Source organism: Enhydra lutris, unplaced genomic scaffold (assembly GCF_002288905.1).
Source record: "Enhydra lutris kenyoni isolate GAN:26980312 unplaced genomic scaffold, ASM228890v2 scaffoldscaffold33, whole genome shotgun sequence".
NCBI lineage: Eukaryota > Metazoa > Chordata > Mammalia > Carnivora > Mustelidae > Enhydra > Enhydra lutris.
In genome coordinates this window covers 2,546,389-2,571,659 of record NW_019154117.1, presented here as the reverse complement: position 1 = coordinate 2,571,659, position 25,271 = coordinate 2,546,389, and positions in this window count along the sequence as shown.

The window sequence follows — 25,271 nt, the reverse complement described above, 5'->3', positions numbered from 1 at the left end:
TCCCAGGATGTACATTTTTCAAAAAGAGGATATCTTTAGCAAACATGGGACTGAAATCTATGGGTTCATTTCTCCCCCTCTTTTTCTATACCCTTAAAAAATTCCCCTTTGTATGGACATTGGGGAGGGTATGTGCTATGGTGAGTGCTGTGAAGTGTGTAAGCCTGACGATTCACAGACCTGTACCCCTGGGGCAAATAATACATTATATATTAATAAAAAAAAATTCCCCTTTGGAGGTTGAAGCAAGAGAAGGGGTAGAGCCCAGCATCACACAGAAACAGCAGCTGAGGCTGGGAGAGTCATATATTCAGGACCCAAAACAGACTCAGGGTTGGCCCAGTGGAACCGCTCGGCACCAGGATCACGGGTGGAGCGGGCTGTGCCTGAGCACGGCTGACCCGGCATCGTGCACGAGAGCCCAGAGCCAGGGTACTAACCCACGGTCTGGTTGGGAGCCACACACCCCTGGGTCCAGGTGAAACTGCTTCTCAGGGAGACAACCATGACTCAGGGCACCCAAGAAATAAAAGTCCCACAGGAAATAAACTCACACACAAGAATTAAAAAACATATCAGAAAGTTCAGTATGATGAAAACAGTCAGATGACCCAGGTCTGCTGCATACAGCTCACAGGCTGTATGGCTTTCCCATCAACCACAGTCAGGATGTAGAAACTTACATAGGAATCTAGAGTCACCTGAAAAAGATATTAAATCATCACAGTGATAGTAGAGAACACGGCATCCATGGACAAGAACATTCAAAATAAATGGGGTGCCTGGGTGGCTCAGTGGGTTAAGCCTCTGCCTTCGGCTCAGGTCATGATCTCAGGGTCCTGGGATTGAGTCCCGCATTGGGCTCTCTGCTCAGTAGGGAGCCTGCTTCCCCCCACCCCCGCCTGCCTCTCTGCCTGCTTGTGATCTCTCTCTCTGTCAAATAAATAAATAAAATCTTTAAAAAAAAAAAAAAAGAACATTCAAAATAAAAACACGGGCAAAAGAGTTGGGGCGCCTGGGTGGCTCAGTCGGTTGGGCAGCTGCCTTTGGCTTGGGTCGTGAGCCCAGGGTCCTGGGCTCGGGCCCTGCATAGAGCTCCTTGCTCAGTGGGGAGCCTGCTTCTCCCTCTGTCTGCTGCTCCCCCTGTTTGTGCTCTCTCTGTCAAATAAATAAATAAAATCTTAAAAAACAAACAAACAAAACCCCCCAAAAAACACAGGCAAAAGAGTTGAGGAGTATGGAAAAACTCAGTCATCTTAATAACTAAAGGTCTCTGAATATGGAATAAATAGAGAATATATCCAGCAATAGAGAGATTTAGTATTAGGAAAACAAAACAAAACAAAACAAAAAACTGAGATAATCTCCCAAAACAGAGCAGAGATGAAGAGAAAAAAATCAGGAAAAAAAAAAAAAGAGATCTGATATATATTTAAAGAAATGTCTGAAGGAAAGAATAAAGTTGTATTAGGGTTCTCCAGAGAAACAGAACTAGTGGAAGATGGATGGATGGATGGATAGACAGACTAGACAGGTAGATCGATGCAGACATAAAGGAAATTTATCACGGGGAGTTGGTCCACACAATGATAGAGCCAGGAAGTCCCATGCCTGTCTTCTGTGCTGCAAAACCAGGAGAACAGTGCTGCGAGTCGGGGTCCGAAGGCCTGAGAACCAGGGGAGCTGATGATGTAAATCCCAGTGTGGGGGCAGGAGAAGACGGGGTCCCAGCTCAAGCAGTGAGGCAGAGAAAACAGGGAAATTCCTTCTCCTCCACCTCTTCTCCTCTTCAAGCCTTCAACAGTTTGGATGAGGCCCACCCTGGGGAGAGCAACCCCTTCCCAGAGTCCCCTGATTCGAATGTTCCTCCTGCTGCCCACTGCATCCCCACAGATACACCGAGAAACACACCAGGTGTCAGCCAGGCTCACCAACCCCACCCGTCACGCTGATACATGGAATCAACATCACGAAAGTGAATGCTAAAGAGGATATAATGAAAGAAGCGAAAGCTGGGATTTTCCAAGACTGAAGGTCAAGAGTCCACAGATTTAAAAATGACACCTAAGGCTAGATGAGTAATGACGGTAAGAGTAAGTTCCCAACCAGATCCATCACACTCAAACTCCAAACTCCAGCAACAGAATACAGAGAAGAATCTTCGAAAGTACCTGGAAGGAAGAAAAACCACAACAAAAAGAAAGCAGATCCTTTGTCGCCTAAGGAAGAGAGAAGGGAAAATGCAAAGCAACCAGAGAGGAAGGCTGAATGGCGCAGCCACTCCTACCGGCGTGTCTTAGAAAGATAAGCAGTTAGCATCAACCCCAGTCCTGGGAAATTACCCGGGAGAGAAGAAAACGTGTGTTCACACAAAATGTTTTACACACACCATCACAGGAGCCCTTTTTATTACCATCAAGAACCGGAAACAACCCAAACGTCCTTCAACAGGTGAACAGGTAAACCAGAAAGGACCCACAAGACGGAATGTAACTCAGCATTAGGTAAGAATGAACTTCAGTCCCTGTAAAGACACCAGGGAACCTCTGAGGCGTCTTGCCGGATGAAAGAAGCCCATCTCATGAGGTCGCACACCAGACAAGCCTCTTATTCACGTATAGGACACAAAATCACAGAACGAGATTCTGTGTCCTGATTGCGCTGGTGTTTACCTGTAACAGAACTACACACCCTGAAGAAGTCAACAGGAAATTTAAAACTTAAGAAATTAAAAAACCTGATGCATCTTGTGGCTGATGTGAGTTAAAATCAGTGATCAGGATCTTCCTGAATGCTGATGGCCTAAGGATCCCCAAGTGTCTGGGCAGGAAGGGGTGGTTTTCTGAAAACTGTGTTTTCTTACAGATTCCACCACTGTAGGGCATGCTGTAGACAAATATTCCTCACGTCCTCCAAAGCTCTCCAATAGATATGGCAATCAGAGGTGACGTTTTTTAAAGTTACTATTACAGGATAACAAAGGCATGCCCTCCTCAGCAACCGCCTGAGACCGTCATCACGGAACACTCGACTTAGTGAGAGGGAAGTACGCTTAGGCACACCGAAAGCCATGGAAGTGTCTTTAAACACAGAAACCAAGGATCTGAAAGATGTACTCTGGGCCTGAATCACAGATGGACGCAGAGCAGACCTGCGCGCGCCCGGGGACCAGCCGTACAAGCTCAGCCCTAGGTGTTGCTGTGACGGCCGACGTGGGCAAAGCCCCAACAAACCCTGGCTGAACGAACTGGGGTGTTTACAGGGCGATGTGTCTTCTGTCTGTTTTTGCCCGAGCTGAAGCACTTCTCACTGACCCTCTCCGCGGCAGAATGGGGCCCAGCGCCTTTCTCCACTGGCTTCACGCCTTTCCCCAGAAGGGGCTGGTCTGGAGCCAAAGCTCCCAGCTAGTCACTGAGGGCTTAATCCCTCGTTTCCACCCTGTCTGGGATCAATACATCTACGGCACAAAATCTCCTAACTGCCGTGTCTGTCTGGTTTAGAAAATGAGTCTGTTCCTTTCCGAGAGCCTGTTTGTTCCTGCCCATCGCGTGCTCTGCCCTGGCATCAACTCAGCTCCTTGGGGACCAGCCGTGCCCCTCCGGAAAGGGCCCCTGATGGAGCGGAGACATTCCGAGTCCAAGGATTAGCCATGGCCCTGTGCCCTCACTCTATCTGCTAAGAGACACTCACAGAACCTGGAAGGAGGAAGCTACTTCAGGAGAAATTGTCTCTGTAGGCCGACCACCTTGTTCCATGTCGGGTATCGCCAGGGTGGGTGGGCTGAAGACGGCTGATGTGTGCCAAGGAAAGAGGGTGGCCGGTCCACCCTAGCCAGCCTGCTCCTCAGAGGGACTGGAAGTCTGTTTCCTCATCGCATGGGTAAGAAGCTCAGGTCTGAGGAGGGGAGATGATTTGCAAGTCAAGGAGCTGCCACAGCTCAGCCCAGCACAGGACTGGCCGTGGTGACCCCAGGCCTGAGAGCTGCACAGGTTCCCTCTGGGGGCAGTGGCCCTCGCTTCACCCTCAGGGCCTCCCCTGGCTTGCTCTGGGTCCTGCCCAGAGTTGAAATCATGTGGGCTTATTCCCAGTACACACACACACACACACACACACACACACACACACACACACGAATACACAGAGCAGCATACTGAAGCTCACAGCAGGAGGCCAGAGCTGGCAATGGCAGAGATGGGGGAGCAGGGGCGGGGCACAGTGACGAGACAGGGCCCCCTCTGAGCCAGACACAGTCGTGAACCCAAATACTCTCCCAACGGACACGGACACGCTCTGACTGATAGCAGCCAGCTGAGGCAGAGACCACTTTGCCTAGTAGCTCCCAGGAGAGAGCCGAGAAGAAAGTCTGCTTCCCTGGGTCACAAATCAGGTCTCAACTAGTATCAAAAGTCTGAGATTATTCCCTGCATAGTCTCAGACCACAATGCTTTGAAACTAGAACTCAATCACAAGAAAAAATCTGGAAGAAATTCAAACACTTGGAAGCTAAAACTATCCTGCTGAAGAATGTTTGGGTCAACCAGGAAATCAAAGAAGAACTTTCTAAACAATTTCAAGAACAATTCATGGAAACCAATGAGAACGAAAACATATTGGTCCAAAACCTATGGCATACTACAAAGGCAGTCCTATGGGGGAAATGCATAGCCTTCCAAGCCTCACCCAAAAAAATAGAAAAATCCTAAATTCACCAACTAACTTCACACCTTAAAGAACTGGAGGAAAAAACAACAAATGAAGCCAAAGCTATGCAGGAGAAGAGAAATAATTAAGATTAGAGGAGAGATCAATGAATTAGAAACCAGAAATATAGTAGAGCAGATCAATGAAACTAGAAGCTGGTTCTTTGAAAGAATTAATATGATCGATAAACCACTGGCCACACTTACCCAAAAGATTACAGAAAGGACCAAAATTAATAAAATTATGAATGAAAGGAAAGAGGTCATGACTAACACCAAGAAAATAGAAACACTCATCAGAAATTATCATCAACAGTTGTATGCCAATAAGTTAAGCAACCTGGAAAAAATGGATGCCTTCCTGGAAACCTATAAACTACCAAGACTGAAACAGGAAGAAACTGACAACCTGAATAGACCAATACCCAGTAACGAGACCGAAGCAGTGATCTAAAACCTCCCAGAAAACAAGAGTCTAGGGCCCGATGGAGTCCCTGGGGAATTCTACCAAACAGTCAAAGAGGAAATAATACCTCTTCTCCTGAAGATGTTTCCTAAAACAGAGACAGAAGGAAAGCTTCCAGACTCTTTCTATGAGGCAGCGTTTCTTTGATCCCCAAACCAGGGAGAGACCCCATCAAAAATGAGAATTTCAGACCAATATCCCTGATGAATATGGATGCCAAGATTCTCAACAAGATCCTAGCTAGCAGGATCCAACAGTACATGAAAAGGATTATCCATAATGACCAGGTGGGTTTTATCCCTGGGATGCAAGGGTGGTTCAACATTCGCAAATCAATGTGATGGAACACATGAATAAGAGGAGAGAAAAGAACCATATGGTCCTCTCAATTGATGCGGAAAAAGCATTTGACAAAATACAGCATCCTTTCCTGATTAAAACTCTTCAGAGTTTAGGGATAGAGGTAACATTCCTCAATTTTATAAAAACCATCTATGAGAAGCCCACAGTGAATATAATTCTCAATGGAGAAAAACTGGGAGCCTTTCCCATAAGATCAAGAACATGACAAGGATGCCCACTCTCGCCACTATTGTTCAACATAGTACTAGAAGTCCTAGCAACAGCAACCAGACAACAAAAAGAAATAAAATGTATTCAAATTGGCAAAGAAGAAGTCAAACTCTCTCTCTTTGCAGATGACATGGTAATTTATGTGGAAAATCCAAAAGACTCCACCCTGAAACTACTAGAACTCATACAGCAATTCAGTAATGTGGCAGGATACAAAATCAATGCACAGAAATCAGTTGCTTTCTTAAACACTAACACTGTAACTGTAGAAAGAAAAATTAGGGAATCGATTCTATTTACAATAGCACCAAAAACCATAAGATATCTTGGAATAAACCTAACCAAACAGGTGAAGGATCTATACTCTAGAAACCACCGAACACTCGTGAAAGAAACTGAAGAAGACAAAAAGATGGAAGACCATTCCATGCTCCTGGACCAGAAGAATAAATATTGTTAAAATGTCTATACTGCCCAGAACAATCTATATTTTCAATGCCATCCTGATCAAAATACCGATGGCATTTTCCAAAGTGCTGGGACAAACAATCCTAAAATTTGTACGGAACCAGAAAAGACCCCTCATCACCAAGGAAATGTTGAAAAAGAAAAACAAAGCTGGGGGCATCACATTGCCTGATTTCAAGCTATATCACAAAACTGTGATCGGGGCGCCTGGGTGGCTCAGTGGGTTAAGCCTCTGCCTTTGGCTCAGGTCGTGATCTCAGGGTCCTGGGATTGAGCCCCCGCATTAGGCTCTGTGCTCAGCAGGGAGCCTGGTTCCCCCCCCCCTCTGCCTGCCTCTCTGCCTACTTGTGATCTCTCTGTCAAATAAATAAATAAAGTCTTAAAAAAACAAAAACAAAAAACAAAGCTGTGATCACCAATACAGCATGGTATTGGCACAAAAACAGACACATAGACCAATGGAACAGAATAGAGAGCCCAGATATGGACCCTCAACTCTATGGTCAAATAATCTTTGACAAAGCAGGAAAAAATAACCAGCGGAAAAAAGACAGTCTCTTCAATAAATGGTGCTGAGAAAATTGGACAGCTATGTGTAGAAGAATGAAACTCAACCATCACACAAAGATAAACTCTAAATGGATGAAAGACCTCAATGTGAGACAGGAATCCATCAAAATCCTTGAGGAGAACATAGGCAGTAATCTCTTTGACATCAGCCACGGCAACTTCTTTCAAGACATGTCTCCAAAGGCCAGGGGAAAAAAAAGCGAGAATGAACTTTTAGGACTTCATCAAGATCAAAAGTTTCTGCACAGCAAAGGAAACAGTCAACAAAACAAAGAGGTAACCCATGGGATGGGAGAAGATATTCGCAAATGACGCTACAGATAAAGGGCTGATATCCAAGATCTATAAAGAACTTCTCAGACTCAACACCCAAAAAACAAATAATCAAGTAAAAAAATGGGCAGAAGATATGAACAGATAGTTTGCCAAAGAAGACATACAAATGGCTAACAGACACATGAAAAAATGTTTATCATCATTAGCCATCAGAGAGATTCAAATCAAAACCACATTGAGATACCACCTTACACCAGTTAGAATGGCAACAACTGACAAGGCAAGAAACAATAAATGTTGGAGAGGATGTAGAGAAAGGGGAACCCTCTTACACTGTTGGTCGGAATGCAAGGTAGTACAGCCACTTTGGAAAACAGTGTGGAGGTTCCTCAAAAAGTTAAAACTAGAGCTACCCTATGACCCAGCAATCACACTACTGCATATTTACTCCAAAGATACAGATGTAGTGAAAAGAAGGGCCATATGCACCCCAATGTTCATAGCAGCAATGGCCACAATACCCAAACTGTGGAAAGAACCAAGATGCCCTTCAACAGACGAATGGATGTGGTCCATATACACAATGGAATATCATCACTCAGCCATCAGAAAGGAGGAGTACCCAACTTTGGCCTCAACATAGATGGAGATTATGCTGAGTGAAGTAGGTCAAGCAGAGAGAGTCAATTATCATATGGTTTCACTTATGTGTGGAACATAAGGAATAACATGGAGGACATTTGGAGAAGGAAGGGAAAAATGAAGGGAGGGAATCTGAGGGGGAGCCGAACCATGAGAGACTATGGACTCCAGGAAACAAACTGAGGGTTTTAGAGGGGAGAGGGGTGGGGGGATGGGTTGGCCCGGTGATGGGTACTAAGGAGGGCACCTATTGCATGGAGCACTGGGTGTTATACATAAACAATGAATCATGAAATAATAATAATAATAATAAGATAGTCTGCTTCCTCCAAGTTGTTCTCTTCTGAGGCTGTTTCCCCAATGCCCTGGCTGGGACGTTGTCCGAGCATAGACCATGCCGACACATGGAAGGCAGCAGCTCTGTGAGGCGCTGGAAGAGGGCTCTGCGTGTGGACAGAGAGCACCCAGAGGGGTTGGCGTGAGGTGGGACTCAGGCAGCCGTCCATAGAGGCCTGTCAGGCACAGTCCCTGGTCCCCCCTCCAGCCCCCATGGTGACAGCCACAGCCTGTTAATGAGGATTTCGGCCAGAAAGGAGCGCACTACAGCCTGTGGCCCACCGACCACGGTGTGTCTGACAAAACCTGTGCTCTTGTAACCAGGTGCCCAGGAAAGTTCACAGATTTCATTAACCACGACCCATGGAAACTACCAGTTTGGTTTCTCTTTTGCCTTTTCTGTGTTTGTAGTGAGTAGACGCCAGATGAGGTCCCTGGACCACACTGCACTGAAATGGGCCCCTGGATCCATGAGGGAGAGAATGTCCACATGGTACGTGGCCTGCAGCCCGGGAGCACACAGACTGTGCTACTGTCACCCCTTACAAGCACAGGACCCCTGTCAGCCGAGCTGAGAACAGGGGAACCACGGGAGCATGTGGGACACTCCACAGAAGCCCGGGGAACTGGGAGCAGAAACATCGTGGGAGCCAGGGCAGGAACCACGTGCTTCTGGACCAGGTGGACCCCAACCCTCTTCCTCTGTTTGTACTAGTCCCCTGGGCGCAGAATCCCAGGGGTGGGTCAGGCTGGTCCCTGTCATGGCACATGCCTACCGCTGATCATTCTGCTGCAATGACCCAGTGGCTTCTCACGTGGGAGAGCATAGCATTTAGATGTGCAGTCCCACCAGGACATACCTGAGGAGGAGAGGAATTCCCCAAACGGAAGCCAGGATCCAGGACACTGAGAAGGATGAAGGCAATCCAGACAAACCAAACCAAACTAGCCCTGTCCATGATGCCATCAGTATGGCAGTCGACAGAGCTGCCAGACCCTCCGGCGACATCTGCACCACCAACCTCAGGCCCTCCACCCTCATACCATCCCTCAGAGGATGTCTACACCAACCTCGGCTCTCCGCCCTCAGACCATTCCTCGGAGGATGCCTACCTCAACCTGAGGCTCTCTGGCCTCAGACCATCCCTCAGAGGATGTCTAGACTAACCTAGTGCTTTCCGCCTTCAGACCATCCCTCAGAGGATGTCTACACCAACCTTAGGCCCTCAGCCCTCAGACCTCCCTGAGAGGATGTCTAGACCAACCTCAGCTCTCTGCCTTCAGACCATCCCTCAGAGGATGTCTAGACTAACCTGGGGCTCTCCACCCTCAAGCCTGTGACTCCAATTGCTTACACTGTCTGGTCTCAGACCTGCAGAAGGTCTTAGGGATATCTAGTCCCAGCCCTGCGTGGGTCCCCAGTCAGGAAGGGGTGGCCAGACTGAGGGGACCCTGAGGCAGTAGGAGCAAGAGAGGCATGAGGAACAAACCCACTGATTCAGGCACTGGAAGAACCACTGGGACTGTGGCCTGGAGACCAGAAGGGAATAGGGGCCCCTCAGAAGGGAAGCTCCTGGTCCGGAAAGGATGGGGTTCAGGGAAGACAGGGTGACAGTGAACAGGGAAATGGGGGCTAGTTCTGGAGAAAGCCTGAGGGGGCGGCTGTGGGCGCAGGGGCGTGCAGACCAGGGGCTGTGCTCAAGGGCACAGGCACTAACTGGGGCACCTGCGGGGGACTCGTGGGCTGGAGAGCGGTCACGGGCCGATTCTGGCAGACATTTCTACACAGAAAATGTTATCCCGCAGTCCTCACAGAACTTCCACTGCTCGTCTGCTTCCTCCTTATCACTCTCAACGTTTAACACGCCTCCATTCTCCTGCGGGTTTTGCTGATTAAGACCTAAATTAAAGCTGCAGCCAAGGAACACTGGGCCGCTTAGCACTTAACTGGGCAGATTCCAAGTTTAGTAAACGTGCAAAGTGTTAGAAGGAAAGAACAGAATGGAGAAGAAAGGAGAAAAACAATCAGAGGGAAGAATAAATAGTTTGAAGGAAATGGGGGACTTCCGTGTATTGTGAAGCTAAAATACCAGCAATAATTGGAGTAAAGAACAGTATTCTTTAAAAAGTCTTTATTTTGTGGAGATTTAGGGTTAGACTCACAGCAGAAAGTACAAAGGTCTCCCCTGCACCCCGGTCCGCTCCCACAGCCCTCGCCACCACCACCACCGCCAGCAGATGGTGCGTCTGTCTCACTGGACAGACCTGCACAGACGCATCACACCACCCAGGTCCAGGGCGCGCGTCAGGGTCACGCACGGTGGCGTACACTCAGTGTGTTTGGACAAGCGCGTCATGACGCGTATCCACCATTCTAGTGTCATAGTAGTTTCACTCCCCCAAAATCCTCTGTGCTCACCCCTGGAGAGGACCCCTGTCCTCTCTCCCGCCCAGTCTCTGATCTCTTTACTGTCGCCATAGTTTTGCTTTTCCCAGCGTGTCTTATAGCTAAAGCCATACAGTACACATCCTTTTCAGACTGGCTTCTTTCACTTAGTGACATGCATTAAAGTGTCCTTATGTCTTCTCACAGTTCAAGAGCTCACTTCTTCAGAATGCTGAGTGACAGTCCCTTGTCTGGAGGCACCACGGTTCATTTATCCTTCCACCTGCTGAGGAGGACTCGGTCGCGTCCAAACCTTGGCAATTATGAACAAAGCTGCTATTAACACTCATATGCAGGCTTTTGTGTGGATATAAAATTTCAGCTCTGTTGACTAACTACCAAAGAGTATGACTGCCGGATCCTATGGTAATTGGATGCTTAGTTTTGTAAGAAACAGACTCTCTTCCAACGCGGCGGCACCAGCCTGCATTCCCACCATCAACGACTGCGAGTTCCTGGTGCTCCACGTGCGGTCCCGCGTTCAGTGTTGTCAGTGTTCTGCATTCTGGCCATTCTGACAGGTGTGAAGAGCTAGCCTATTTTTAGCAATAGGTTCACAGCATTGCAAGTGTCGGCACGATAGTAATTATTTTAACCTCTAATGCATCTTTATGATTAAATATCCAGAAATACCTAGTTGAGTGGAAGGACGTCATTATAAAACCAAGAGTGACTTGTGCAGATTTGAGAGAGAAAATCATCCACTATACAGCAATCAGCACTCTTATCACATGGAAATGAAACATTACCAAAAAAGATGTTATCTTTTTTTTAAAAACTCAAAATGCAATTTTAAGTATCTTCTTGGTGCCAACTTTCCTTTAATGCATGCATCACCATACCCCATAAAGTGAGAGGTAAAAAAAAATCAGATTTAAACTGATAAGAACAGATGCTGCATTTGACCTTAGCCAAAAGGCCAAGAAGTGACAGCTCATACAATTTAGAGTAAGGCTTGGGGCGCCTGGGTGGCTCAGTGGGTTAAAGCCTCTGCCTTCAGCTCAGGTCATGATCTCAGGGTCCTGGGATCGAGCCCCGCATCGGGCTCTCTGCTCAGCGGGGAGCCTGCTTCCTCCTCTCTCTCTGCCTGCCTCTCTGCCTACTTGGCGATCTCTGTCAAATAAATAAATAAAATCTTAAAAAAAAAAAACAAAACAATTTAGAGAAAGGCTTTTCGGTGATGTCAGGGAGTTAGAAATAGAGGAAAACAGGATATTGTGATAAACTCACCAGAGATTCCTTTGATTCAGTCAGGAGAAAGCACCAATGACTCCAGGACCAATGGAAGAGGTCTTCACTGATCCATTTATGAGGACAAGATGGGCTTCAGTTTGGAAAACAGGCTCTGATGGGAAGCCCTGGAAACCCTCTGGGCCCCAGTTTCTTCCTCTGGAACAAAAAAGAGGCGACTAAAGTTGATACAATAGTCATTAACTTCACTTTCTTGTTAGATAAATATTTAATAACTTATTATCTAAAACCAGGTATGACATTATTAAAGTACTTGAGACAAAGAGAAATGGTCAGTCATGCCTCAAGGCCCGCTAAAGGACACAGTAGGGCTGGCCGTGGGGAAGGAGGATGCAGCAGCCCTGAGGTCAGTCCCATACTGTGTGGCCAGAGGAGGGAAACTAGAGGTCCCTCAAGACACCCCCTCGGGCTCCTGGTGTGATCGCTCCAGGCTTCGGGCTTGCTTCTTAGCCCAGAGTCCCTGCCATTGGAAAGTCCCTAAAACATAAATATTCTGGTATTTTGACATGGTTATTTCAAAGATAGTCTGGATGCTAACAATTTTTTTAACTGTTTTATTTTTTGTTTTAAACATAATCAGAACTCTTAGTACTGCCAATCACTTTGGAAAAGTTGTGGCAAATTTGGTACTTTTCTTACAAAATCATGCAAGCTTTGTGAAAACCTTCCTTCCATCATGATCTGCTTAGATGGTACTGGGAGAGCACTTCAATACAAGCAATGTTAAAAAAAAAAAAAAATTTAATCAATCATATTACTGTCCTCCATAACCCCAACCCCCATTAACGATAATTGGAATTGTTCCGAAATGTTTCTACTCCTACATGATGATGAAATTTTGAAGAAGTAATTTTAAGGCACTTAAACTTGATCAATAAATTCTGGTCAATATCCTTGAAGGCGAGTTTGCCCAATATGGCGGCCATGTCATGGGACATCAAATGTCACTGGATCAGTGGGGGCTGCATACACCTCATCTTTGTGACAACAATTGACTCCTCAGTGAAGTAAATCAAGGCCAAATCACTTGCCAACGACACATAGAGGGGGTTTTTTGTTTATGTTTTTATCTAGTAGTTTTCTGATCCTGAAGCTTCAATTTCTGAAGACATGAATTTTGTCTATTAAAAACACCCATAAATTTTAGATCTAGCTTAAGGTAAAAGTTCTTACATTACAGCATGTAACTGGGTCTAATCTATTTCATTACTTTCTTCACTTAAGGGAAAAGCCAGAGGATTTATGAGATCTACCTAAGAGATTAACCAGATACCCCCTCTTCAATCTCTGATGTGTACAAGAGAGATCTGTAACTCTCATCTGGTTACAATAAGAATAAAAATTTAAAACCTGAGGTTTTATCATTACTTTAAAGAATCAAATTTTTTATTTGAAATAAGAAAACTGAAAGCCAATTTAGGGAGGAAGGCTAATGTCCCCTGGAGCAAATGTGGGTTTCTTTCAGTTTGGGAATAATAATAAACTGTGGTATCAGAAAGACAAAATGCTTTCTTCTTTCAGAGAGAGCATGACCGTGACCATGACGGAGTGCCTCTCAGCTCAGGCCTGCCATCCCGCCCTGGCACCTGGAAGTTATATCTCACACAGCCACCACTGGTTTTCTTTAAGCTTCAACTCTGAAACAAGCTTGGAAGTCTATATGTGAACACAATACATTCTGCTTGCTTAAGAGAAATTCCCAGGATCACAGGATAGTGTTTCTGGAAGAGGCTGTGTCCTTGGCCAGCTTCCCATTTCATAGACTTTCTTATGCTAAGATGCTTAGTCCAGTCTCATTAACTACTTTATTCATCCTGGAGTACAAGTGACCAAAACTAGTTTAAATTATTACCTCTTTCAAGGAAGTTCACAAATTGATGAGGGGGAAATCATTTGTTCTTTAAAAGTATTTGAGAACCTATCATAAATATTAGACTGGGCCAGTTTTAAAAATCTGTATACTGCAGAACACAAGTTCTGTGAGATGATATGCAAAATATTAGAAGAAAATTAAAATTTTTTGCATGGTCAAACAATGGGACAGGTTACAAGGAGATTGGTCAAACAAAGAGAGACCGGGTTACAAGGAAAGTAAAAGACTTTTTATCTCAGAACCTCTCAGAATCCTCCTTCACCCGCCAACTTCTCAGACTCCTCCTTCACCTGTCCTCCAACCTGACCTCCTCAGTCTCAGCCATCAGGTATGCAGAGTGGGAATGTGACTGTTCAACTAAAGACCAGAAGATGAAAATCTAATGGCCAAAAATCACCAACGCTATCACAGAGTTTCCCACATCCATGTGGGAGCAGTTCTGTAATAAAAATCATAACAATGGAGGGTAAAAATAATGAATTAAAAAGAAAATGACATAGGTCTTCAGACTGAAACAGCTATACCCTTAGCCACCTCGTGATGAGATTTCCAAATACCAAGACTCAAGGGTGGTGTGCAGAGCACTCCTTAGTCAGGAGACATTGCACAAAGGCTTTAAGGAAAAGAGAGAGTACACTGGGCAGACATTTGGGAACAGAGCACTCTAGGCGTGGGACCAGCTGTGGTGTAGCCCCATGTGGGACACCACTTGGCACACTTGAGGAAGTATGAAAATTGTCCAAGTATAATGAAGTAATGTTTCAAATCAGTGCACAGAGAATGAACAATCCAATAAGTGGTTTTGGAACAAACGAGTATCTCTTTGGAAAGTATATATTATCTTATATTCCTAGGGCACACCACACACACACACACACACACACACACACACACACAAATATAAATTCTGGATAAATTAGCAAACTAAATGTAGTGACTCTCAGTTAAAGATAGTAAATCAAGCACCTCCATTTACACTTGTCCTTTCCAGCAACCTCAGTAAAAACATGTGAAGGGATTTTTGAAGACATAAACCTACAAAGAGAAGAGAAAAAGACACAACACATTTGCAGATGCTAGAAAGCAGTGTTGAGTAGAAACTGACTTAGCAGAACATGGAAAGCCAAATCATAAGAGAGCAGTGGGGAAGTCCAAGAGAAAAGACAGTGCAAAATCCCCAAAGGCTCAGAAATTGGGAAGATCCTGGCCCTCGGAAGGAAAGGAAAGTGGGCTAGGAATTAGAAGATGGTTTAAAATCTGTTTAAGAAGCAGGGGACACTCATCCTATCCACTGTTCCTCATAGAGGGGGACTCCTCCTCACCCTGTCTAATGGAAAGCTGGAGATTTGCTCTATGGAGAGGCCAAGCAAAACATGTCCACACAGGAGGACCCCCAACTGGTTGACTTGGGACTCTTGCTCTTCTTCCCCAATGTGGCCCCAGGACTCAGTCTCCAGGAACAAGTCTGGAAGTGTGTCTTTGGTGAATCTGAACCAAGCCAAGAGAAAGGGTCTCAATACATTAGAAACAGGGACTTTCCCACCCCAGACAACTCATCCCCCATCTTAGCACAGTGAAACCCACTGGACTCACACATCAGCAGACAGCTAAGAGTCACAGACGCTGAAACAAACCCACCAGGTGACTGACAGGGAAGGGAGCAGACAGGAGGGGCACCTGGAAGGTGCAGAGGTTACATATGGGAAGAAAACTAAAAAGTCATTAATATCCTCAGAGGGCTGAGAGGAAATATTATACTTTAGGGGAAAGTACTAGCCAAAGAATAGCTGGAGAACCATAAATTTAAAATAGGATATCAGAAAAGTCACACTGGATGGATGTATTTGACAATGCTAACATTAAGGACGTGTGTTCACAAAAGCACATCATCACAGGAGCAAAAGGCAAGCCACAGAATAGCAGAAAATATTTTAAATCTTATCCCCAATGATATACTTGTATCCAGAACATATAGAGAACATCTATAAATAAGAAAAAAGATTAAAAAAAAAAACAATAAAAAATTGGGCAAAGGTCTAGACAGTCACTTTATAAAAGAGAATATTCAAATGGGTACAAAAAGGAGTGTAAGTCCAGGAAGAAACCACTTAAGACCACCATGAGATACTATCTACCAGAACAGCTACAGTGAGAAACACACATACTCACATCCCAAGTATTGGTGGGAATGTAAAGCAATCAGAATGATCACACACTGCTGCAGGGAGTGTCAGTTGCTAAAACTGCTTTGGAAAACCAATTGGCAACATCTACTAATGTTGAATATACTCAATAATTCTACTCCTAGGCATATACCCAACTGAAATACACACATATGTTTACCAAAAGACACCAGCCAAGAATGATCACATTTATCTATCAACAGCAGAATGGACAAATAAACTGTGATATATTCATACAATAAAATACCATACAGAAATGAGAATGTACACAAGATAAATGAATTTCATAAACATAATGTTGAGTGAAAAAAGCCAGAAACAAAGAAATATAATTCTGTGTGATTCCATGTGTATGAAGTTTAAAACCAGGTAAAGATAATTCATAATGTTAGAAAAAGGGATAATTGTTTCCCAAAGGGATGGTAGTGCCTAAGGAAGGCACAGTGACGACAACTGGTAATGTTCTCTTCTAGACCTGAGTGTTGGCTACATGAGTGTTTTCACTTTGTGAAAATTCAGACAGCTGAGCACTTTTGATCTGTGCCTTTTGTTATATTTAATATAAAGTTACTTTATAAAAACATCCTAGAAAGGTGGAAGACAAAGATATGGCACGCTCTCAGGAAGTACAAAACAATGACCATGATTGAAAATGGGGAGAAAGATAAAAAACAAACAAAAAGAACCTACAGGACCAACTTCAGAAGGGCCAATTTCAAATAAAATTCACTGAGTCAGTGAATTAAGAAATGATGGTGGGAGTAAGAATTAAATATTTTAAGAAAATAATCTTATAACTGAAGATTTGAATTGCCAAATTGAAAAGATACACCCAAGTTTGGGCCACATTAAATGATAATAATCCCCTATCAAAGCACATCATTACTGATTTCTAGAACCCTGGGAACAAGAAGATGATTTTATAAGTTTCCATAGAGAAAAAGTAGGTCAAATACAAAGAATGGGAGTCAGACTAGCTTTCAAATTCTCAACAGCAACAGTAGAAGCTAAAAGACAATGGAGGAATGTCTTTGATATCCAGATGTTCAGGTATTCAGATTCAATGCCATCTTGCTTTTTTATACCCAGCTGAAGTATCGAATATGGAGATGGTTAAAGACATATTTAGATGTAAGGGGCTCAAAAATTTTACTTCTCATTCCCTGTCTCAGGAAGCTGAGAGAATGTTCTTGGTCAAAATGGGGAAATAAAACTAGAAAGAATGTGATCTAACATTGTGGAAACAGTAGGTTCCTAATAAGAGAGAGCTGAACAAAACCCCAGGATGATACAGAGAGAAGATGCAGGATACCAGCTGGAAGCACATCTGCAGAATACCCAGCCCAACAAGAGATCAGAGCTCAGGACGTATATTCAGGAGGAAGATATTGTGCTGATGATGTATTTGAACACACCAAGAGCAGCTCTTCACAAATGGAGTAGAACTTAGAACGAATAAGTGGTAAATATATTTTTAAAATAAACAACAAGAGACTGTTGGTAATTCAGAAAAAAACCACAAGGTTATTAGTGTTTGCAGGGTAGTGGTCGAGAGTGCAGAATATAGATCCAAAATGTTTGGGGTTCAAATTCTGCCATATAAAGGCTAACTTACCTTGAGCAAGTCACTTCGCATCCCTGTGTAAAGTCAGGGTGGTTATAACAGTCTTGGAAGAGATTTGTGAAAACATCCTCAGAAGTCTGCCCAGCCCAGAGAAAGCACTGCGTGAGTGGTGACAACCACCACTGTTACCACCAGCACCACCGTAATCATCATGGTAAAGCTGGTAGCTCAGTTGGGAAGGGTGTGACGGGAATAGAAGCATTGAATGCTGAGATTTTCAAAATCTTCTATTCAACCAGATTGGAAGAAAGAGAAGACAGACATGGCAGTGGGGCCAGTGAAGGGGAAGAAGAAAACCATCATCTCCCACTTGGGGAGGTCTTAGATACTTCTTAAAACTAAAAAATAAAGAAGCAGCAACACACCTATGTTTGAGCTATGGAGGTGGGTATCAAAAGAATTAGTTAAGAGAGTTGCCAGAGTTGTTCTGTGAGAGCACAAAATGGGGGAACTGTTATTCTTCATGACAATCTTTGTAAAGTATGTGCAGATATACTTTCACTTAAAAAAAAAAAAAAAAGTTTTTCTTTGAAAAAGAAGTCTCCAGGACAGATGTTTCATTGGAGAATTCTACCCAATGTTTAAAGAATCAGTACCAATAATGCACAATCTCTTCCAGAAAACACAAGAGAGCATTTTCCCATTTCATTTTATGAGACCAGTCTTACACTGGCCCCAAAACCAGAATAGTACAAAAAAGGGAAACTACACGCCAATATTCCGCCTGAGCAGAGATGCAAAAATCCCCTGACTGTATTAGCAAATAGGATTCAGCAATATGTAAAAAGAATTACACACTATAACTGAACAGGGTTTATGCCAGGGATGCAAATTAGTTCAATATTTGAAAGTCAGTCAATGTACTCCACCATACCAACAGGCTAAAGAAAAAAGTTCACATGATCATATCGATCAATGCAAAAAAGCATTTGAAAATCTCAGTATCAATTCATGATAAAGAAACAAACAAACAAACAAAAACAACAAACTTCCTCCAGAAAATAAGGAATGGGGAGGAAATTCCTCAACTTGAACCTGCCTGCAAAAAGACCAGAGTTAGCGTCCATGAAGATGGATGGTAAAGACAGGACGTCTTCCCCTATGACTGGGCCCGGGATCAGGGTGCCCACACTCAACACTCGTATGCCACAGAGCCCTGGAAGTTGTACCCAGAACACAAAGCAGGAAAGGAAATGAAAGGCAAATGGAATGGAGACTCGTATTTGCAGGAGTTTTATTCTCTAAAGCTGCCGTGAACACGGAGTTTGCAAACGCTGCTCCATTTTTCTAGGGGAAATGTAGGGTCGGGTTCCTGTGAGCCTCCACTCACAATATTTTCATCAAACAAATGTTTAATGAACTTTTTAATAAAAGAACACTTTTCTTAACATTTAGCGTGTATTTAAGTGTCTTCCCTAGCATCCCGATAGGCACAACTTATCCACCTGCAAGGTTAACATTTTTAACGTTTTTATCACTTTTTAAAATGTGTGAGCCAGCTCTGCTGAGAAGAGCGTAACATTTTCCAGACCCTGGGTTATGTGAGTGTCAGCTGCTTTGGTTTTCTTCACAGCCACACTATCCACCTCGCGTTACTAGTGGTCATCCAGTAATCCACAAATTTCGCTGCTTTTCTACCTTTTACATAATTTCTTCATGCAGTAGAGGTGTTACGTTAGCACTTTCCAGAGCAGCTTCATGAACCGTGTGGGGATTTCCTGTTCCTGTTCCAGGATATCCTGTATTGTTGATTCACTAACATGAACTCGTGGCCAGTAGCACCACATCACCGCCTCCTTGTGTGAGAAACACAGGACGGTATGTCCACATTATGCCTGAGACCATTTTAAACAGCAAAACCACCACTGAAAAGCACAGAAATGTGGACAGGGTGGCACCGCATGGAACGTGAAAGACGCATTTGTTTACAAGAAGGCAGAGCGTTGCTTTGTTCAACATCAGCTGGGAGCGTGGGCATCCAGCAACTGAAATTTTTCACCACTCAGGGCATGCCTGCAAATGACCACCAATCACTGTGTGCATTGTTTGGGGGTTACAAGTAAATTTTAGTGAGTAGGTGAATCCCAAGTACGAATGCATGAATAACGACGATCAACTGTATTTGCAAAACGTATTAGTGACAAGGGACTCCTATCTAGAATACACAAAGAACTCTCAAAGTCAACAGTAAGAATATAAAGGATCTAATTAGAAAATGGGCAAAAGATGTGAAGAGAAATCTCACTGGAGAGGAAGTGTGGGTGACAAATGAGGCACATGAAAAGATGTTCGGCATCGCTGGCCACCAGGGAAATTAAAGCCACAGACAGCTATCACTAGATAGCGACAGACACCTGCCAGAACGCCTAACGTAAAAATACTGCCAGGACCTCAGGCCGGAGAGGATGAGGACAGACCGTCGCACACAGCTGGTGGACGGCGCGCTGATCCTGCTGATCGCAGAGACACCATGGCGCTCTCTGAGAGACTCAACACTCACTCGCCATGCCGCCAGCACCGTGCCGCCCAGCAGCTGCATTCCTGAGCACTTATCACAGAAAAATGAAAATTTATGTCTGCAAAACCCTGCACATGACTGTGGCGCTAGCTTCCCTCGCGGTAGCCTGAAATGAGAAGACAGGAATGCCCCTCGGTAGGTGAGCCGCTCAGCCCACTACGGCTCACGCAGACCAGGCATCGTGGCTCAGCCACACGGGGAATCCACTATTGTGCGCCCCGCTGCTTGGATGGATCCCAGGGATCCTATGCTGACTGGAAAAGCCAATCTCAAAATGTCACATACATATGATCCCGCTACAGAACATTCCCAAACAGCATTACCTTAGAGCTGCTGAACACATTCGTGGTACAGACGAGGGCTGGCCGGGAGAGAGGGTTGGGGCAGCATAAGGGGCCACGTGGGGGGTGTCTCTGTGGGGATGATGCAGCTGGTGTCTTGCTGGTGGGGCCACAGGAACCCACATGTGATGAGATGACCCGGAACCACACACGTGCATTCCACCAACGTCAGCTTCCCCATTTTCATAGTGTACCCTAGATTTACCAAATGTCACCACCGGGGGAAACCAGGTAAAGTGTGCCCAAGCCTCTCTGTGTGATTTTTGCAATATCCTGTGGATCTGTACTTATTTCAAGATATAACATATCTAAAACTTTTGGGAGGCATGTCAAAGAATTTGCAGACATGTTTGGAAGCCTTAAAACCACCACAAGCGCCACAGACGCCAAACCCATTCAGCGGAAGATTGTATAGTGTCAGGGGCACCAGAGGGCCTTGAGAGAGGGGTGGGAAGAGCGTGGGGCGGGGATGGTGACAGGGTGAGTCGGTGGGGCGCAGAGAGTGCCGTGTGCAGCCTGGGGAAGGGCCCGCAGCCACGGGCGCCCACCTCACGCAGGTGCTCTGAGCAACAAACTGATCTGGGACACCTGTGGGTTCATCTCAGCATGGCTTTGGGGGTCAGGCTCGGGGGCAGGACTCAGCAGCACAATCCTCCCTCCAGCTGGATGGGCCACGCGGTGGAGTCCAGCTGCGGGACAGGCTGGCCCAGAGGGAGTGGACAGGCCCCCTTCACACACCCACGGAAAGGCAAGGATCAGCAGGATCCTCGTCCCAGCTCCCATACAGCCTCCCCAGCAGCATGGTGCAGCCTCCACAGGTCAGCTCAGGGCTTTCTCTGATTACACAGCTAATGTATGCCCACTCAGCATTTTCAATTTTTTAAAGCATAAGAAAAACACCCAAATCCCACCAAACTGAAATCACCACATAAGCATGTTGGTTTCCAGCCTTGCATGTAGATCTCTGTATGACTCGAGCAAAAACGGGATCATACCCTAGTCGCTATCTGTCATCCTCACACCTCCTTTAACTGCCCTTTCTTGAGGTTCCCATCCTCACCCCACTCCTCACCATGTACACCCATTTCTCTCTACACATACGTGTAATTGTATGCTAAAATATTAAAACTTTTTTATTTAAACATTGTTAAGTGTTCCTATTTTTAAAAAATTTTCCAGAAAGATTAACATTTTGGCATACTTTCCTGTATCTTGCTTTTCTCACTGATAGTTCTGAAATACCTCAACACCGCATGGTGTAGACCTCACACATGCCTTCCGAAGACTGAGTAACATTCCACGGAATGAGGTTCCCACAATTTATGCGAGCATTGCCCAACTGATGGGCAATTTGTTTTCAGGGGTTTTACCACTCGGTATTTGTAGAACAATGCTGCAATAAATACTCTTATGTTTACGTATATGTCGGGTTTTTCTATTGCCTGGACCCTAAGGTGTAGGCTGACTCTATTTTTTTTTTTTAAAGATTTTATTTATTTATTTGACACAGAGAGAGATCACAAGCAGGCAGAGAGGCAGGCAGAGAGAGGAGGAAGCAGGCTCCCTGCAGCAGAAAGCCCGATGCGGGGCTCGATCCCAGGACCCTGAGATCATGACCTGAGCCAAAGGCAGCGGCTTAACCCACTGAGCCACCCAGGCGCCCCAGCTGACTCTATTTTTAATTTTCATGCATATTGCCAGATTATTCACCAAAGGGTGACAGCAACGTGGAGCTCCACCACCAATGAATGAAGGTGCTTTTCTACACATTTCTACCAGCAGCAGAGATGATCCTGTTTGGTAATTTTTGTAATTCTGCATATGCTAATTTGTGCATATCCTTGACAATTATTTCTCTTTAGCAGCTCTTTATGTCTTTGGCCATCTTTTTAGTTTTCTTTTTCTTACTATTGCTCAAGGGTTGTCTATAGATTACAGCATTAATAATTTATCCTTCCTATGCAGCACAAATATATTTCCAATCTAACAGTGGTCTTTTGACTTATTTGGTATCTTTGGTTATTTATATGTGTATATTGTGTGTGTATGTGTGTTTATATACTGGTGTATGTTTTATAACTATATCAAGTATATTTTGTACATATAAAACATATATTTTATATATATTTTTTAATATATGTATTTTTAAATATTTATTTTACACACTTAGAATTTGTTTATGAAGTTGGGGCACCTGGCTCAGTCGGTGGAGTGAGTGACTCGATCTCGGGGGTCGGGAGTTCAAACCGCACTCTGGGCATAGAGCTTACTTAAAGGAATTTTTTTGGTGAAGTCAGCTATGTCTCTGCAGAGTTTCCGGATTTTACTTTGGGTTGAAAAAGGTTTCTGACCCTCAGATTTACCCGTATTCTAGAGGTCATACCGTTCTGCTGTTCACCTTACCTTTCTCCACCTGTCCTTTGCTGTGTGATAGGAGAGCAGGACCCAGCGGGACGGCCTTTTACAAACGACACCAGCTCCTGCTCGAGCCGCGAGCCCCCTGGGGACAAGCCGGTGTCAGCCTCCTGCCCCCCACGCGGTCGCCCTGCTCTGTCCAGTGTCATCGCAGCGCTGTCCTCACTGCAAACTGGTTTCTCGTGTTCTGAGTGGCAGCCACGCGGAGCTCTTGCCGCGGGTTCCCGCCTTCTCCCGAGCACGGGTGGCGGCCTCGCTCCCGCGCTGGCCAGTCCGCGAGGCCACGTGGCCGGTCCAGACAGGGAAATCGCACAGAAATCGCGGCCTCGCCCTTGGAAGGACCGACAGAGGTGACTTGGGGCCAGAGGACCGCTCCCCTGCCGTCCGCCGCTGACCTCAGATGACGAGGTGGAACACAGTTCTTCCTTCCTGGCGGCTGCATTTCGGCATCTCTGCGGCTGCAGCCCTGCTCCCCCTGACCAGCATGGTGCGCCCACGCCAGAAAACCGAACCAGACGCCATGACAGGCGGCGAGTGCGGACGCTCCTCTCCCACGTCTGTCCCCACCCCAGGGACCGCGTTCCCCAGAGCTTCCTACTCAAAGTGTGGCCCCTGGAGCACGACGCCTGCGCACAAGCTCAGGCCTCCTCGGAGCCGCCGACCGGAAGCAGCCGAACCGGAAGCCACCGACCAGAAGCCACGGACCGGAAGCCGCCGACCGGAAGGCCCGGGGCGACGGGAAGCGCAGAGTACAGAGCCCGGCGCGCCAGGCCGCCCTTCACCGGCTCATTCCTTGGTTGCTAAGCCGGACTCATCTCCCTTGATCTACAGCATTTAAGCCGTAGATACTGGTCTCCAGCAATGACATATCGGACTCGTCTGCCCTGACCCAGCTCCCCGCTCACTTCCCAAATCCCAGACAAGGACCCTCCGGGTCCCCTCTCCACAGGTCCCCAGTGCACAGAGGCGGAGCTGGGGGGGGTGCGTGGGAGGAGGGACACAGCTGCTGCGGATGCCTGCCTGGTGTGCGCCGCGCCTGGCTCCCTGCCCTCACTGCCCGCACCCTCGGCCCTGCAGACTTGGGGTTCTGCGGGGCAAGCCCCGTGCAGGCCCTGGACTTGCATTAAGCCTGGAGCTGCCCGCTCCTCTTCCAGCAATGCCACTGGTCTACTCTCCAGCTTCCAGGAAATTTCCAGATCTACCATTAGTGCCCCCCCCCATACTCTTCACTCTTAGTGGATTTTTTCCTGTAGAACTATTTTCATGCATTGCTATTGCCCCGAACCATTTCAGTAACAAGGCCTTGGTGGGCTGAGCGGTGTTGGAGAGGGTGGTTCCCAAACAGCCCACAGGCTGTGTCGCCTGCGGAGAACAGAGGCCTCGGAAGGAACCAGCCTCTCAGGGACTTGATCCAGGCGTGCAGCTCCCCGGACTGGGCATCTGCTCCAGCAGCCCTGGGACACCAGCATGCATGCTCTTCACGTGTTCTTCACCGCCGTGGGAAGTGCAGGGCAAGGTCCCGGCCCTCACCCAGCTGGTCCTCAGACAGGTACCTGCCTTCCCCCTGGGAGCAGTGCAGGAGGCCAGCAAAGCCCCACCGAGCCAGAGCTTGTCTTTGCTGGTATTGGAGCTACGAAACTTTGACCTCAATGGGACTCGAAAACACTTGCTGCTGGTAGAGACAAGCAGAGCGTCTGTAGATGGATGTGGTTCGTTATTTAAACCGTGTTCTGCCTCAGCAGCTTTGCTGGTGTCTTCTCTCGAGGGGATTTTGCTGGAAAGTGTTTCTCAGATTCCCATTCGCCCCAGCTATTTTTCAGTGTGGCAACAGAGAGAAAGGTCTTTGCCTCAGCAATCAGAGTCAGGAAGAGAGGATGCGGGATGTACTTGTAGCCCATCACCACCACTGTCCACAGCCAGGAAGTGAGACCAGGAAGAGCCGAGCAGAGACAGGAGAGAACTCCTCTGCTCTGGGCCTGTTGCTCTGAGCCCCATTCTTCCTGGACGTACCAGCTGTGTACTATGTGAGCAAGTGAATGCCCTTGTTTGTTCCAGCTGCTCAGAGCTGGGGTTTACCCACTAGCATGGCTTATAACTCACACAGGGCTGGGTCTCTGCAGTGGGCTGGGGCTTGTGACCACCCCTAACCCGGGGAGGAGAAGGCAGGGGAGCTGGGAAGTCAGCAGACCTCCCTGGGGCCCGGTGCCCAGAGCCTTCAGTGCTGCGGGATTGGACTGCACAGTTGCTCAGGCTTCATCCACAGGGCTGGGCAGAACACCCTGGAATACCATCCACAGGGGTGGGCATTGGGCCTGAAGGCCTTTGCAGGTAGGGGCTAAGACTCAGAGGCTACACTCCACTGCCCACAGGACTTGGCCAGGACCAAACTCCCATGCAATCTGTCAGACTTCCCCAGTTTTTCATCTTTGGGAAGGAGGTAGGCAGTGCTGTCTTGGGCATGGTGATGTCCCCTGAGGAACTGTACTAGATATTTCTCTGTCTTTCTCTGCGTGTTCGGGGTCATCTCCAATCTCCTTGTGCTTTGGCCCAGTTAGCATAGGAGTCTCCAATTGCTGCATAACAAAGCAA